Genomic DNA, 16354 nt, shown 5'->3' on the forward strand with positions numbered 1-16354 from the left:
GATGCCTTCAGGTAATTAATTCAGCAATAAGTAAGAACCAGAAACACATGATTTCACCGGCCAATTCAATTAGCGTGGCTTTTCCTCTCGTGTTTGATACATTGATAGTTCAGTTATATTCTGTTCTATGATATGTAAACGCAGTTTTGATCTATCCAGCGTCTGGTTTCAAACCTTTTTCTCCTGTTCTCTACCTTTTAATGCAAAGGTTGCATACTGTTTATAATTTTTCTTGCAGCATTCTTTTAATATTTATTTCGTTTATTTGCATTGAGATATGGTTGCCTTTGGGAACAAGTTGAAGGAAAGACAAATTCAGGAATGGCAGGAGTATGTTTGATATATTCTCATTTCTGTGTGCGTTGCTCTTAAACCATTTCCCATGTATCATTTGTTATATACTTTTCTACTGCATCAATACTGTGTTTTGTGCTCGTGCAACATGCTGCTAGTTGCTGTTTAATATAACTGCCCTTGACTTCTTTAATAGTATATGGCGCTTGATTTGCTACTATCTATCTTATGTGAGCATGAAGAGTTTACATGCTTCTTTATATATAATTTAGCAACCTTTTTATTGTCTTTAGTCAATAATCTAAAAAATTATCCTTCCTAATACAGAAAAACCATATATATGTGATGTGAAACAGGGAGACAGAGATAGGTTGTTGTGCATGTTAACAAATTTGAATGTTGTTAGAGGAGAGGCGTAGATCATTTGACGTGATCATATTTCATTTCTCTTGCAATTATTACATAAACTACAAGTTAATTAAGAAGGAAGTCAAACAGTATGCTCATCAAATTGAAGTCGGGCACTAGATCATCCACAAGTTCTCAAAGATTTCTCAAGAATGTTGGATAATCAGGTATGTCCAAACTGAACTTCAAGAGTATTTGTATGTGCTTATTCATGGAAAACTGAGACCAAAAGCTTGAATAGAAGGGACTCCATTATGAACATACTGATAATATGTTTTGTTCCTTTTGCAATATATATACTCTCTCCTTTTACTAAATTTAGATTTTCTTTAGTGTCACTCCTTTTTTCCCATTTTTTCAATATTTATGGATTGTTAAGGAGAAAAGAGTATGCTTGAGAGTATAGAGGATAGGATATCCGTATGTTTATGGGAATTTCTGTAATTTATCCTTTATTTTGTATGTCTTGTTCTGCCTCTTTGTTATATCACATTTTAAGCCTCTTTTAGCTGGTAACGAATTATTTAAAAAGCTCCATGTGAGAAATGTGATGTGTCATGACCCTGTGGAATTAGAATGCCTTTGTATAGATTTTAATCTAAAGAGAAATTTGGAGAAAGTCCTGCCCAAGAAGAATGGAGGCTCTCTGGGCGTACGTTAGCAGGCCTAATGCTCACTCAGATTTTCTTCTTTTCTTCTAATCTTTGTTCGTTTCTCATTCTTTGTGGACTTTCTGGTTCTGTTGTTGTCATGGAAACGTGCTCTGTGAGTCTGGATTGGAAGAATTTGTTCATGGTTTCAAAAGATCAAACTCTTGAGTTCTTTCCCCCTGAGTTAAAGGATGGTGTGGCTACTGTTAAACCTCCGCCTGAGGTGATTGATGAAGGTATTGCGGACTGGAATCATGCCCTAGTAGGTCAATTTTTTGAATCGGCTCCCAGTTTTGGATCTTTGCAGCGTATAATTGAATCGATTTGGGGAAATTCTTCTCAGGTCAAGGTTTGTATCGCCGGCCCTAATCTCTTTGTTTTTTCGTTCTTTGATGTTGATTTGAGGGATTGGGTCCTGGATAATGGACCTTGGCATGTTCAAAATAAGCCATTGTTCTTGAGGAGCTGGTCACCTGGTATGCAGAAACTCAGCTTTGACCCTCCTTCGTCCCAATCTGGGTGCAACTTTATAATGTTCCATTAGAACTCTACCCTCAGAAGGGACTTAGTTATCTTGCTAGTGCCTTAGGAAACCCGTTGTACATGGACACTATTACAACTTCAAGAGAGAGGCTCGAATATGCTAAGGTGTGCGTGGAAATTAAAGCTGGTGTCACCATTCTCGAATCCATTCAGGTTGTCTTAAAGGATGGTTCCTCTGTAAATGTTAGTGTTCATGTTCCTTGGTTGCCCAAATTATGTGCTAAGTGTAATACATTTGGGAACCATATCAATTCGTGTACTGATGGTAGGCAGCCCCATCAGAAATCAAAAGAGGTGCAGGTTTGGAGGAAGAAGTATAGCAAGGTTATAGATTCTGATAGCAAGGGTAACTTGCATGTTACTGTTATTTCTGACACAGGAACAACTAGATCTGCTAATGCTCCTATTGAGATTACTCAAAGTTCAGTTTTGCCTCCTGATCTTGTCTGCAACTCTAAAGTTTTACTTATGGGTAATGCTGTAGAGACTACAGTGTATGCCCTACAAGAGAGCAGTGAGCCTAATTTGATGGGTGTAAGTAAGGATACTATTAGTCTTTCACTAACTGCTACTGAGGCACATAAGTTATCAGATGCTACTGGGTCACAGGAACTGTCAGTTTCTGAGCCTATTTTACATGAGAGGGCACCTACTGATGGTGTTATTCACACACAGGGCACTACCCAATCTAGTGACTTCCCAACCCTACAGGACTCCTTGAAGAAGAGGCAAAAGGGTAGGAAAAAAGAGGTTGCTGGCTCTTCAAGTAAAGTAGAAGTTGTAGCTGAGGGCACCAGGAAAGCCCGAGTGGCTTCTTTGGGGTAGCCATGCTGCTTAATGAAATAAAGACCGAAAAGAAAGATCAAATTGAGAAATTTAGAAGTTCTGTGGTGAATCTGAGCACAGGGGCTAGTGCTCAGCTTGCTTTCTTTTGATGATTGTCAGCTTCTGGAACGTTAGGGGGATTAATAACCCCCTAAAGCAGCTGAAGGTGTTAAAGAGATTAGTTGCTTGTGAGGTTGATATTTTCTGTTTGATGGAGACTCGCATTCGTAGTGTGAACTCTACTAGTCTTACTTTTATTTTGTCCGAAGATTGGTATTTCGCTGACAATTACGAATACACTTAAGGAGGTAGATTGTGGGTCTTTTGGAGGAAGCACCTCTCTTTCTCAGTTTTGAGTTGCTGTGACCAGGCCATATCTGTAAGTGGGTCTGTTGATGGGCATGTGACTACTATTACTGCTGTTTATGGCAGTAATAGTGGTATTGCTAGGAGGAGCCTTTGGGAACACTTGGGCATAGTTGAGAAGATTATTGGCCTCTCCTCTTGGCTAATTGGGGGGGACTTTAACATCATTGCAAAGGCTGAGGAGAGTTCAGATTTTGACATCATGGGGATTCATTGTACTCCTGATATGAAGGACTTTCAAGACTGTATGGAAGATCTCGAGCTCATGGACCACCCTTTCCTTGGACCCTTATTTACTTGGTCCAATAAGCAAGAAGGATATTTCTTGGCTCGTAAGTTGGACAGAATCCTTGTTAATGACCATTGGCTGGTGGACTTCCCTGATTCATTTGTTGAATTCAAGGCCCAGGGGGTATCTGACCATTGCCTGGGTATACTGTGGACTCACAAGGGAATTATGGCAAAGAATCCTCGGCCATTCAAGTTCTTTAATATTTGGTCTGAGCATGAGAAATTCCTTGATATTGTTAGGGATTCTTGGCAGGGCCAATGTGTTGGGGATGCTATGAGCTGCTTATTCAACAAGTTGAAAAGACTTAAGCATGTTCTTAAGCAGTTTAATTTGGATTATTTTGTTGATATCTCTGGTAGAGTCAAGAACAAGAGGGCAGAATTGGAGCAGATTCAGATTTTCAATCTAGCTCACATTAACCAGAGGAGGATTGATGAAGAAAGGAATGTCCATACTGATTTAGTTGATTTAGAAGTTGTTGAAGCTGTTTTCTATAGACAGAAAGCCAAGGTCCATTGGATAAGGAAGGGTGACTTGAATACAAAGTTTTTTCATCAAAGGGTCCTCTCCAACAAGAAGAGGAACACTATTAGGGTTATTAGGAGTGAAGATGGGCAGTACTATGACTCTTTTGAAGGAATGTCTACTGAGCTTGTGGGTTATTTCACCAACCTCATTGGTTTCCCTGATTCTCTTGTAAAAGGGTGTTCAGCTGAAGCTTTGAAGGACCTCCTGAACTACTCTTTGCCTGAAGGTGCAGACACCTTACTTACAAAAGAGGTAAGTGATTTGGAGATCAAAGATGCCCTCTTTAAGCAAGGTAAGGACAAAAGCCCTGGCCCTGATGGTTATACTTCTGGTTTCTTCAAATCTGCCTGGAGCATTGTTGGCAGTGATTTTATTGCTGCTGTACGGTATTTTTTCCAATCTTCCTGCTTGTTGCCTGCTTTTAATGCTACAATATTAGTTATGGTCCCAAAGTCTTTGAATGCATGTATGGCAAAGGAGTTTAGGCCTATTTCTTGTTGTTCAGTAGTTTACAAAACCATCACCAGAATCTTGGTTAATAGGCTTACAACTTACTTAGCATGATTTCCTATAACCAGTCAGCCTTTGTAAAGGGTAAGAGCATTGTTGATAACACCCTTTTAGCCCAGGAAATTGTGAAAGGATATTCTAGGAATGAACTATCTCCTAGATGTGCTATTAAAATTGATTTGCAGAAGGCTTTTGATTCCATTAACTGGGACTTTCTTCTGACTGTTTTTGAGGCTATGGGCTTTTCTGTTACTGGATTAGGGAGTGTACTACTACCCCTATGTATTATGTTTTCTTAAATGGTAGCTTGGTGGGGTACTTCAAGGGGGCAAGGAGGATTAGACAAGGTGATCCCTTGTCTCCTTATCTTTTTGTCTTGGTGATGAATGCTCTTTCTGCTATGCTGAACAAAGCTGTTAAGCATGGAATATTTAGATTCCATCCGAAATGTAGAAGAATCTCCCTAACTCACCTTAGTTTTGCTGATGATCTCCTTGTGTTCTGTCATGGTTCCCTTGAATCTGTTCTTGGGGTCCAATGTACCCTTAAGGGGTTTTATTCTCTGTCAGGACTTAAGCTCAATGCTCTGAAGATGGAACTGTTTGCTTGTGGTTTAAGTGGGAGTTCCCTTGATTAGATACAATCTATTACTGGATTTAGAGTGGCTCAATTACCTGTTAGATATCTTGGAGTGCCTCTGGTCACTCGGAAACTCTCCAGTAAGGATTGTGCTGCTTTTTTGGTGAGAATCAAGGACAAGCTCTCTCAATGGTTTAGTAAGAAGCTTAGCTTTGGGGGTAGGCTTTAGTTGATCAAGACTGTGCTGCACAGTATTTTCAATTATTAGAGCAGACAACTCATCCTCCCCAAGGGGATTGTCAGGGACATTGAGAGACTATGTATGCAGTTTTTCTGGAAGGGCAGTGACTCTCCTGCCAGAGGAGCTCGTGTTGGATGGAATCAGATTTGTTCATTGAAGTCTGAGGGTGGTCTGGGACTTAGAGACCTATCTCTGTGGAGTAAAGCGTGTTGCTTGCTGTTGATAAAAAACATTCTGGCTAATGAAGGCTCTATTTGGATAGCTTGGATTAAAGAGTATTGTTTTAAAAATGTGAGTTTTTGGGAAGTGATCTGTAAAGGCCATTTCAGTTGGATTATCAAAAAGTTGCTGAAGCTCCGCGAGGTGGCTAGATCTTTGTTCCTTCCTAGTACTGATTGGCATTTAATTAGCAGCAAATGGATATGGGGAAAAATCAGAACTAGCAGAGAGAAGGTTAACTGGCACAAAATCATTTGGTTCCCTGCCCATATTCCGAAATGTTCTCTCATTTCATGGATGGTCATCTTTAATAGACTGCCCACTAAGGACAGGTTGATTCGGTTTGGTCTGGAAATGGACAACGGCTGTGTTATGTGTGGCAATGGGCTGGAAACACGTGGCCACCTATTTTCTAATTGTCCCTTTGCTAAGGAGGTTTGGATGATTTTCTTGTCATGTGTGGGATTCGTTCTGGTCTGTACAGCTGGGATGAACGAATGGACTGGCTGGTTGAGAACTTGAGGGGTAAGTCCCTTCGAGTGAGGTTTTTAAAGCTCGCATGGACTGTTTATTTGTTTCACATCTGGGAGGAGCGTAACCATAGGGTTTTTAGGAGGTTTTCGCGTTCAGTTGATGCGATTGTTACAAAGATTAAAGATACTGTTCAGTACAAATTGTATAAACACTCTACACATAGAAGAGATGATGTATATAGGCACTTGTATATGAGTTGAGGACTAATATAGTGTTTACCCTTGTTTTGTTGCAGCTTTTGCTGCTTTCTTTGGATGCATATAAGTTATTTATCCAAAAAAAAAAATGTTGGTTTCCATACACCTTATGTGCTTTATGGAAAATTTCTTTCCCAAGGCTGAATCTGATGTATTTCTTGTTTTGTTGTAACTAAAGTTTAAGATTGAGAAGATTGCCCTTTTTCTATTGGAGTAACAAGGACTATACGCAAGCAAGTTAAAATGCTTAGAGAACAAAATGATGCTCTTGAGGAACATCCACAAATATCCAAAATAACTGAACTAAGAGAAGCTTACAGGGAGTGGATCACAATCTTTTGTAGATTCTCTATTTTGTTGAAATGAATGCTATCAGTCTGCGAAAGATATTGAAAAAGTTTGATAAACGCTTTCGCTATAGATTCACCGATTACTATGTTAAAACACGCGCTAATCATCCGCGCTAATCATCCTTACTCTCAGCTGCAGCAAGTGTTCAAGCATGTGGTAATGCGCCAAACTCGGCTTTGCCTTCCTTTCAATCATTCCTATTTCTATCTTTAAAATCCAGCTCTTTTCTAGATGAGTTTGTGAAGGTGTAACAGGTTGGCATGTAGAAGTAGTTTTAACAGTATCCATAAGATTATTTTCTAAATGTATAATATGCAGGGTTTAGGTGCTGTTGTTGGGGCAGTATTTCGTAATCTTCATGAACTTCAAGACCGTCAGGGAAGATACTTATCAATTTATGATTCTCCCTCCCTTCCTCTCCGGGTTTCTGCTATATATACTTTTTATAAATTTTTCATCTTATTTTCTGTGTAAAATTGTTATATGGTAATAATGTAACACCCCCAACCCGTATCCAACCCGGATACGAGTCCGAAGTGTCACATTTACTTTTCAAACATTTATTCGTATAAAATAGTGAGTAATTTAAAAACTTTGATAACATTTAACTTATTCAAAACGTTTACAAAATATATCAGAGTTCATACAATTTATATCTTTAGACTACATGCCAACTACACTCTATAACCAGTACATATATTTTCTGATCTGACATTTGGTAAGGAGAACTGACCTGTCTTGCTCCGCATTCCTCTTTACTCTTCTCGAAACCTACGTGTGAAACAATCACACGCTAAGTCGAAGACTTAGTGAGGCATAACAACTTATAATGCACTTTATAACATATATCAATACATGCATGTTCTGTTCTATCATGTTATACCAATTCCATGCATTCTTTGTATCATATAAAATCATATCAAATTAATTACAGTAAATACATACATACACATAATTCATCATTAACAGTTTATCATGTAATCACATACTTTTATGGTTAACCTTTTCAATCAAACACTATACACACACAACATCATAACATTTCTATAACATTTATCATACCACTAACATATATTTGTTCATATCTCTGGATTAGCCCATGTACATATGTGAGAACTATCGATATGTGAGTCTATAGAGGTTGTGCACTAATGCTGTCACCACAGCTCGTATAATTGCACCGAAGTGCCGCGTAGAATTGCACCGTAGTGCCATATAATAATGTCCATAAGGACCACATATTATTCCTTAAGAATCATATACATATACTAGGGATCAAGTATGTGTCTTACAAGACTTCACACATGTTCCACAGAATATATATATATCCCGAAGGACCTCGTAGAATTTCACCTTAGTGCCATATAATAATGTCCCTAAGGACCACATATTATTCCTTAAGAATCATATACATATACTAAGGACCAAGTATGTGCCTCAAAGACCTCATAAATGTTCCAAAGAATATACATATGTCCCGAAGGACCGCGTAGACCCTCGACTCTTGGCATGCCAACTATACCCCTAGCTCCCATGACACATAACATGGGCATTATCATTTATTTCATTTCAAATATTCACATAAACATGTAATTCACTTTCACATATCACGTATCACATAGCTTCTTTTCATATTATCACATAGTCACATAGTTCACTTACACGTAGATCATTTCCATATAATTCACATGTCACATATCTCATGTTCTTGTATAATTTCTATCATTTCTCACCCAATCACATTTATTCATGTAAACATACTTATCATATCTTGTTCACATAAGATCATATACTTCATATAACATATAGAAACACCTAGAACACTTTCACGTAGTTTATAGTCATAGGTCTTATCTCATAACATATACTTGTTTTCACATATATATTTCATATCTTTTCTTATTCCATCACATAATTCATTTAACATACATAACATATCATGTAACATTATAATAGAAATACCTATAAGTCATATCACTTAGAGCACATATACTTATAGTCACATTTCTTATAACTTAATCTTATACCTTCTCTTAGACATATATATATATATATATATATTCACATGTTCAGGTAATCCACCATTTCATCACATAATTATGTATTCATATAACTCATTTCATTTCATATCTACCTATATATATATATTCTCAAGATTTATCCTAATATAAATCATATAGCACTCTTATAATTCATATTCATATTCATCTATGTCAGACTTATAAACACATCTCACTTCTATTATTTCTTTATGTATATAATCTAATCAGTTTACTTAATTCAATTTCATATAACTCTTATAATCTTCTCATATAGCTTCATAAATTTCTATCATACAACCCCTGTGTTATAGTTTTATTTAAACATATGAATCTTTCCCATCTAGCTTATCTTATATGTTCATATTATCATTTATGTTCAAATCTCATAGTTAGTGTACTATTCTCACATCATCCTATAGATCAATATTATCTAGCTTATTTCACTTATCATATAATAATATAATTATATTTTACTATGATCACATAGTTTATATCTCATATAATTCATAACCTTTCTTATGTAATCACTTATACTTTCTCACCTAACACATAAAAGAACAGATCAATCCATATAATCAAGCATACATACATGCATATTCAATTCATGCCTTTAATCATGCATTCATGTGTAACACTTCAGGAAATAGACTCATCGCAAGTCTTATTCCCATCGCACATCATATACTATTGAATATGCACTCACCTGGGCCTCGTTGTTTGAATCAATCCTAATCCTTAGTTTGTTCCGGAACAAGCTTTCATTCTATATCTACATAATAATACATTAATACTTATCAGTATAATGATTGATATATTCGAAACTATCACTCCTTAGTCTAAAAAAAAGCCAATTTCATCTTTTAATGAAGGTATGCATCGATGCACTACACCATGCATCGATGCATAAATCCTATTCGATGTTTGTATTTAATGGGGATGCATCGATGCACTCCTTATGCATCGATGCATAAATCCTATTCGATGTTTTCTATTTAAATTCATGCATCGATGCACTGCATGTGCATCGATGCACCTTAAACAATTTCTGGTATTTATCATCGATGCATCGGTGCACAATGAATGTGCATCGATGCACATTGCCCAAAACTGACATTTTAGCACGTAAATCATCAACTCTTCCCTTAATTCTTCTATTCTAAGCCCCTATTTTGACATTAAACTCAATTACCATTACTTGAACCAACTTATATCCATGTAAATCATCTTTAACCTTAAAATCCTATCTTCTTTATGAGATTCAAGAATCATACCAAATTTTCTATATGTTCTAAATCCAATTCTATCACTCCAAATCTCTTAATTTAACCATTGACAAGTCAAATTTAACTTCCAATTTAAGAAATGAACTCTACTTCAAGATTTCACTTTTCTACTTCCTTTCTTTAATTCTTCATCTACTCCTCATCTTATAGTTTTAAGATAATCTAAGCTTTCCTTAAGCTTAGTTATTATCTAAGGATCAATAAGCAACCTTAAATTCATCAAGAATTTGATCCACAAGAAAACTCACCTTTAGCTTGGCTCTCCCACGTATGAAGAAGAAGAAAGGAGAAGAGAACTCTGGATGTTTCTCATTTCCCACGTTTATATTACCTTTTAAAAGAAAGATAAAAATCTTTCTGATCAAATGACCATTTAACCCTTAGCTTCTTTTAATAATTACAAAATAACCTTCATCATATATATTCAATAATCATTGAACTATTTCATTCTTATACTTTAGTCACCAAATTCTGAAACTTTACAATTTGGTCACTAACCCGGTATTGAGGATGTTACAAATAAATATGTGGCTACGCTATTTTACTTACTCGGATCATCTGCAGGATCCTGTGGTTGATTCAATAAAAGCGGGTGTCGATAGGTTAACTCACTCAACAAACTCCCTAAACTTTATGGCACAACATGCTCTGATTATGCAAGAAGAGCTACCTGCTCCCATGGAGCAACGCATTGATGAAGAGAAATATCATTTTATGTCACTCCAGAACTTAGCAAACACATTCCTTTATATGGTCAATACATATATCATTGTCCCTACAGCAGATAACTACTCCATGAGCCTTGGAGCTGTTGCAACAGTTTGTGGTATTGTTATTGGGGCAATGGCTGTTGCACAGGTGTTTTCTTTAGTGTACTTTAGTGCGTGGTCTAACATATCATACTTCAGACCTCTCATATTTAGCAGTATTGTCCTTTTTATGGGAAATACCCTGTATGCGTTGGCTTATGATCTGAACTCATTAACAGTTCTTCTAGTGGGTCGACTTTTTTGTGTCTTTGTCCTCTTTATCTTCTTTTCTCCTCATCGGAGCTTACAGTACCTATAGTGATTGTGGTGGCGTGGTCATTGGGGTTTTTGGTTTTTCTTGGGGTGCTTGAGATCCCTGGTTATTAAGAGTCTTAACATTCTACCAACATACCATACGGCTATTAGCAGGATGGTCATTATTGAGAGAGAACGAAAGCTTTCTGATGCTAAATGAGAATAAGGTTACTTTCCTATTGTTTTCTGATTTAATGCTTATGAGGAGAATGCGGATTTTTGTTACCGAAATATGATAATCAAAACGCAAATTTGCTTATTTCCTTGTAAAAGTTTTACTTTTACTACATAATGTCGGAATTTTTGCTCACTTTTAGATTGCATTTTACCCATTTTCTTTGAAAAATATGGACAAGATGGCATGCTAATTATCTATACATATAGTCAGCATTGGAAGTAATCTCTGTCATCAGCTGATCAGCATACAACTGACTGATGCTAATTATTTGTGACAGGTGTTGTACATTAAAACTGGTTGGCCTCTGTACCGGAAATATGGCCATGCTTGAGGTAGGAGTCTGCCGTTTCTCAAGTGTTCTATATTTTACACACTGTTGTCATGGTCTTAATATTTATGTATTCAGGCATTCAAAATCATTGTCTGATCCTGACTCGGTCTTGAACACCCTTACGTGCGAAGTCAAAAAACCTGGCCCAGATGGACAGGAGGTAAACTTTTCGTTTGCAAGATTCATGGATCATTATTTCCTCAGCAGATTTGAGTCTCTAACCATTTCTTTCTTTAGGTGACTGAGGTGGTTCCTGCTGTAACTGAGGAAGTCAAAGATGCTTTGATAAAAAATATTAGGAGAAGAATGACTCCACAACCTCTCAAGATTCGGGCTGACATTGAAATGAAATGTTTCCAGTTTGATGGTGTTCTTCACATTTAGGTATCATTCACAGAATCTCTGGCTCCCTCTCTACTTTGTTTGTTGGTAACATATGTCGTAACCGGTTTTCGTCCGGGCACGAAATATTAAATTTGGCGGGGAAATTGATGTGAATAAATGGTTTTGAAAATAATTTGGGAGTCGCCATCGGCCTTTTGGGTCAGGTAGGTCGAATACCTAAAAATTATTTTTTTTTTAAAAGAGTTTTAAGAAAACACCAATTAAAAAAATGAACTGATCTGCGTTTATAACCAAAAATTCGTTCTTTTTAATAATAAAAAGGGATTCGTGGTCGGTTACGTTTAGGGAAGGATTAGCACCCCTACAACGCCCAAAATTGGTACTGTTGAAACATTTTAATATTTCGATATAACAAATTAAGTTAAATGAATTTTAAGATTTTCCAAATGATTTTCTAAGTATATTCGATATAACTATTCGAATATCAAAACATTACTCCAAATATTTCAAAAATCATTTTTGATCCTTACTTAAGTGTAAAATTAAGTTTTAATCATAAAACAATTTCAAAATATTTTACAAAGTATTTCGAACCAATTCAAAGCTAAAAATTCCAGAATACTCAGAGGGAACCGATTCCCCCCCATAGGAGGAACCGATTCCCCCCTGAATGGTTTGGCTCCGAGATTTCAAGAATGCTCGGAGGGAACCGATTCCCCCTTGTTCAACGGTCGAAATATTTGAATTTTACACTTAGGGAACCGATTCCCTATGAGAGGGAACCGATTCCCCCCACTGTCCAAGCTGTTTTATTAAATGTTTTCACACTAAAACGGCTATAATATCTTCTCTAATTATCCCCAACGTTCAGAAGTGATCCAAGGTGTATTTAAGCAAGCTTAGAAGCCATTGATCAAAAATAAGAAACATCAAGCAACTAGAATCAAGAGAGAATCAAAGAGAAAGCATCAAACCTCAAGTTTGAGCATTTCAAGCCCACTTTCATTCAATATTCATTTTGCTTTCAAGAACACTTTTTGTGCTCAGTTGTATTCATCTTTGAGTGTTCTTTTCTTTGTTCTAGAATTGTGCAAACATCTTACCTTGTGAGGTTTTCTTGTAAGTTTGCAAATTTGTAATCTTCTCTTTGAGAAAAGAGTGTTCTCAAGAGTTGGGGTATACTCTTGAGGGAATTGTAAGGTTATCTCTTTGGCCTCAAAAGAAAGAACAAATTAGTGAATTTGTTGGAAAATCCTTAGTGTGGATAGCTAAGGTAGTGGACGTAGACTTTGTTTGAGAAAGTCGAACCACTGTAAATCGCTGTGCAATTACTTTCAATTTTCTGCAAAAGCTTCCACAAAATTTTTATTGCCAATTCACCCCCCTCTTGGCCAATTTCGTCATTCGATTAACTCAACAGGTACTTTTTAATTATAAATTGTCTCTATTATTGGAAATTTAAAAATTCAAAAATATATATTTAATTTATAATCTTATTATTTCAAAATTATATAAAAAAAATATTTATTTATTTAAAAATATCAGAAAAGAACTTCTAGGTGCCTTAAGACAGCTCTTTTCTTCAATATTAAAAAATAAATAAAGGACAAACATTTTTTATGACAAAAATTTATTTTAATATAGTAAGATATTTATTTATTCAAAAATATCAGAAAATGACTTCTAGGTATATTAAGACAGCTCTCTTCTTTGATATTAATAAATAAAAATATATTAAAATTTTAATATTTTAAATAAAACTAAATTATAATTTTTATAATATTTAATTATTTAAAATACCAGAATAGGACATCCAGTTGTATTAAGACTGCCCTTTTCTTTGATATCGAAAATAAATAAACATTATTATAAAAATATATATATATATTTATATGACTAAGATAATAATAATAATTAAAGTAATAATTAAAATATAAAAGTAATAACAAAATAATATTGTAATTAAATAATGATCAAAATAAAAGAAATTCAAAAATTATAAAACTAAATATAAAGTATTAAAAATAAAGGTAATAATTCGAAATATTATGAAAGATAATGATTAATAGTGTAATTTAACCTAATTAATTAATACGTGATTAAAATAATAATTAATAAACTATGAGGGACTAAATTTGATATTTTCCTAAATATATATAAATACAGTTAATGGTTAAAATATAATAAAATAAAATTTAAACACTAAATTAAAATGATTAAAAGTTAATTTCAGTGACTAAATTGCAAAGTTACAGAACTATAAGGGTTGCGGAAAGGGTTTACCCTTTCTTAAATTACACAGATACCCTCCCCAGAACGACGTCGTTCGGGGAGGGTTTTAAAAACCCTAAATGCCTGGCCCGAAGGGCCAAGCTTCTCATTTGCATCATTCCTTTCTCTCTCAAAACGAGAGAACCAGAGTTCTCTCTGGTTTCTCTCTAGTTTCCCTCGCCGGAGGGAAACCGGCAGCCATAGGCCACCGTACTCCGCCGCCGGTCACCGCCGCCGGCCACCGTAACGGTGGTCGGAATTCACCAAAAACACCCCCAAAGCGTAGATCTAAACGCCCTAAGACCGATTCCGGTCTTTGTTTTCCCTAAAAGACTCCTAATCGGAGTAAATCTACGAAAATACCTTCGGTATTTTCTGTTCTCCGGCAATGTTTAGTGCTTCCGATGGTGGTCAAGGCTCCAAGGGTAAGTTTCTTCCTTCTTTCTTTGTTTTCTGTTTTGGTTTTATGTTGGTTGTGGGTTCGTCTCTGTTCGGTTCTTTCCTCTCTGTTTTTTTTTCTTTATTTCTTTTCTGTTCTGTTTTTTTTGTTCTCTGCTGTCTGTCCTTGCTTTTCTTTTTTTTTTTTTGTAGGTTCAGTGGTGGCTTTTATAGCCACCACCGAGGCTCTCGTTGGACCGGTTCCAGAGATGAGTTCTGGTGAGTCACCAAACTATGTGGTGACTCACCCCATAGCTGCGACGTGGACGGCCGGCATGGTGTTTCTGGAGTCTTCGAAGAGGCGGTGGTGTCGTGGCTACAGCGGGTTGGAACACCTGAAGGCGGCAGCTAGGGTTTGAAAACCTTAGGGTTTTCAATCTGGAACCCTTTTGGGCCGTTGGATCTTGCCAGATCCAACGGCTGATGATACTGACGGCGGCTGGCCTTCTGGGATCTTGGAAACAGCTGGGGGCTAGGGTTTGAAAACCCTAGATGAAACCCTAAATCAGTTTAGGGTTTCCATTTGGGATATGGGTCGATTCTGGTTGGGCCTGGGTTATTGTAATTGGGCTTTGTAATATTTAATAAATAATATATAACTATAATTATAATTATAATACTAATAATAATAATTTTAATAATAATAATAAATTTAAATGAAAAAAATTGATGTCTACAACATATATTATTTTTTTGAATCGCAGGAGGCCATGTGTAAAGCTGAGGCTGCTGGGAATGACGACTGCCCTGTTAAAATCAAGCTTGTTGCTCCTCCACTTTATGTTCTTACCACTCAAACCCTCGACAAGGTTAGCAATGTCTCTTTTCATCCATCTGCAGTGAATTATTTTACTTGTCTTTGAAATTCCAATCCGCAGCTTTTAGTTCTGAAATCTGAAAGCATTTGCATTGAATTATCTTCTGTTAACCCTGTTGATTCCCATCCGACATTTTTTCCCCTGTTGGAGTTTCCATTTTCGCCTCTCCATGCCAAATTCATCTGCTCATGTTGCCATTTGCATGCGTGTCTGTCTAACATTTTGCTTTCCTTTCTAAATCATGTAATTCTTTATTGTGTGCTGTACAGGACCAAGGCATAGCCATTCTTACTAAAGCAATTACATCTTGCGCCGAAGCAATAGAGTATCACAAGGGAAAACTTGTTGTCAAGGAACAACCTAAGGCAGTGGGTATCCATATTCTCTCATATTTATCGACTTTAATTCAGTGTTAAATCTTCTTGCTACGTAGATACTTAGCACAGATCCATTATTGCCATTAGTCTTTGTTGCGTTCTGAAATTTTCAGTCTTTCTCCGGTGTGTCTCACATGTTGGATTGATTTTTAGGTGAGCGAACGAGATGATAAATTGCTTGCCGAACACATGGCTAAGTTGCGAAATGATAATGAAGAGGTAAGTGGTGATGAAGATAGTGAAGAAGAGGAAGACACAGGGATGGGCGAAGTTGATGTTGAAAAATGCAGGTCATGGAATAATGGAATGATGATGATGATGCGATAATGAACATGATAAGTCACCCTGTATTTTTTTTACCAAAACCTTTTTAGGCCCCCTTTTCCAGGCAGCTGAAAACTCGTTGGTAAACGTCGTCATGTTGAGTTGTTTTGCAACTATTCGATTTTAATGGAGAGCATACTGATGTTACCTATTGATTCAAGCATTGTCTTAAAAGTGATATCATCAAGATTATCATAGATTATCATACTAATCATGGGAAGATTTTTACCATGAAACAAAACTTCAAAGCAACATAACTAACCAAACGGGTCAATGAAGAAAGGACCACAAGCTGATAATATTAAATCCGTAGCGGGGCCTTAGAGAACCTGTTGTCCGGTCATTT

General features: G+C 36.3%; 2 pseudogenes; both read left to right on the forward strand.

The window, feature by feature from the left end:
- Positions 1-277: 277 nt before the first annotated feature.
- LOC120173226 lies at positions 278-10930 on the forward strand (annotated as a pseudogene).
- Positions 10931-11421: 491 nt separating this feature from the next.
- LOC120173227 lies at positions 11422-16035 on the forward strand (annotated as a pseudogene).
- The last annotated feature ends 319 nt before the right edge of the window (positions 16036-16354 follow it).

The sequence above is a fragment of the Hibiscus syriacus genome, unplaced genomic scaffold (assembly GCF_006381635.1).
Source record: "Hibiscus syriacus cultivar Baekdansim isolate YM2019G1 unplaced genomic scaffold, ASM638163v2 tig00111942_pilon, whole genome shotgun sequence".
Lineage (NCBI taxonomy): Eukaryota > Viridiplantae > Streptophyta > Magnoliopsida > Malvales > Malvaceae > Hibiscus > Hibiscus syriacus.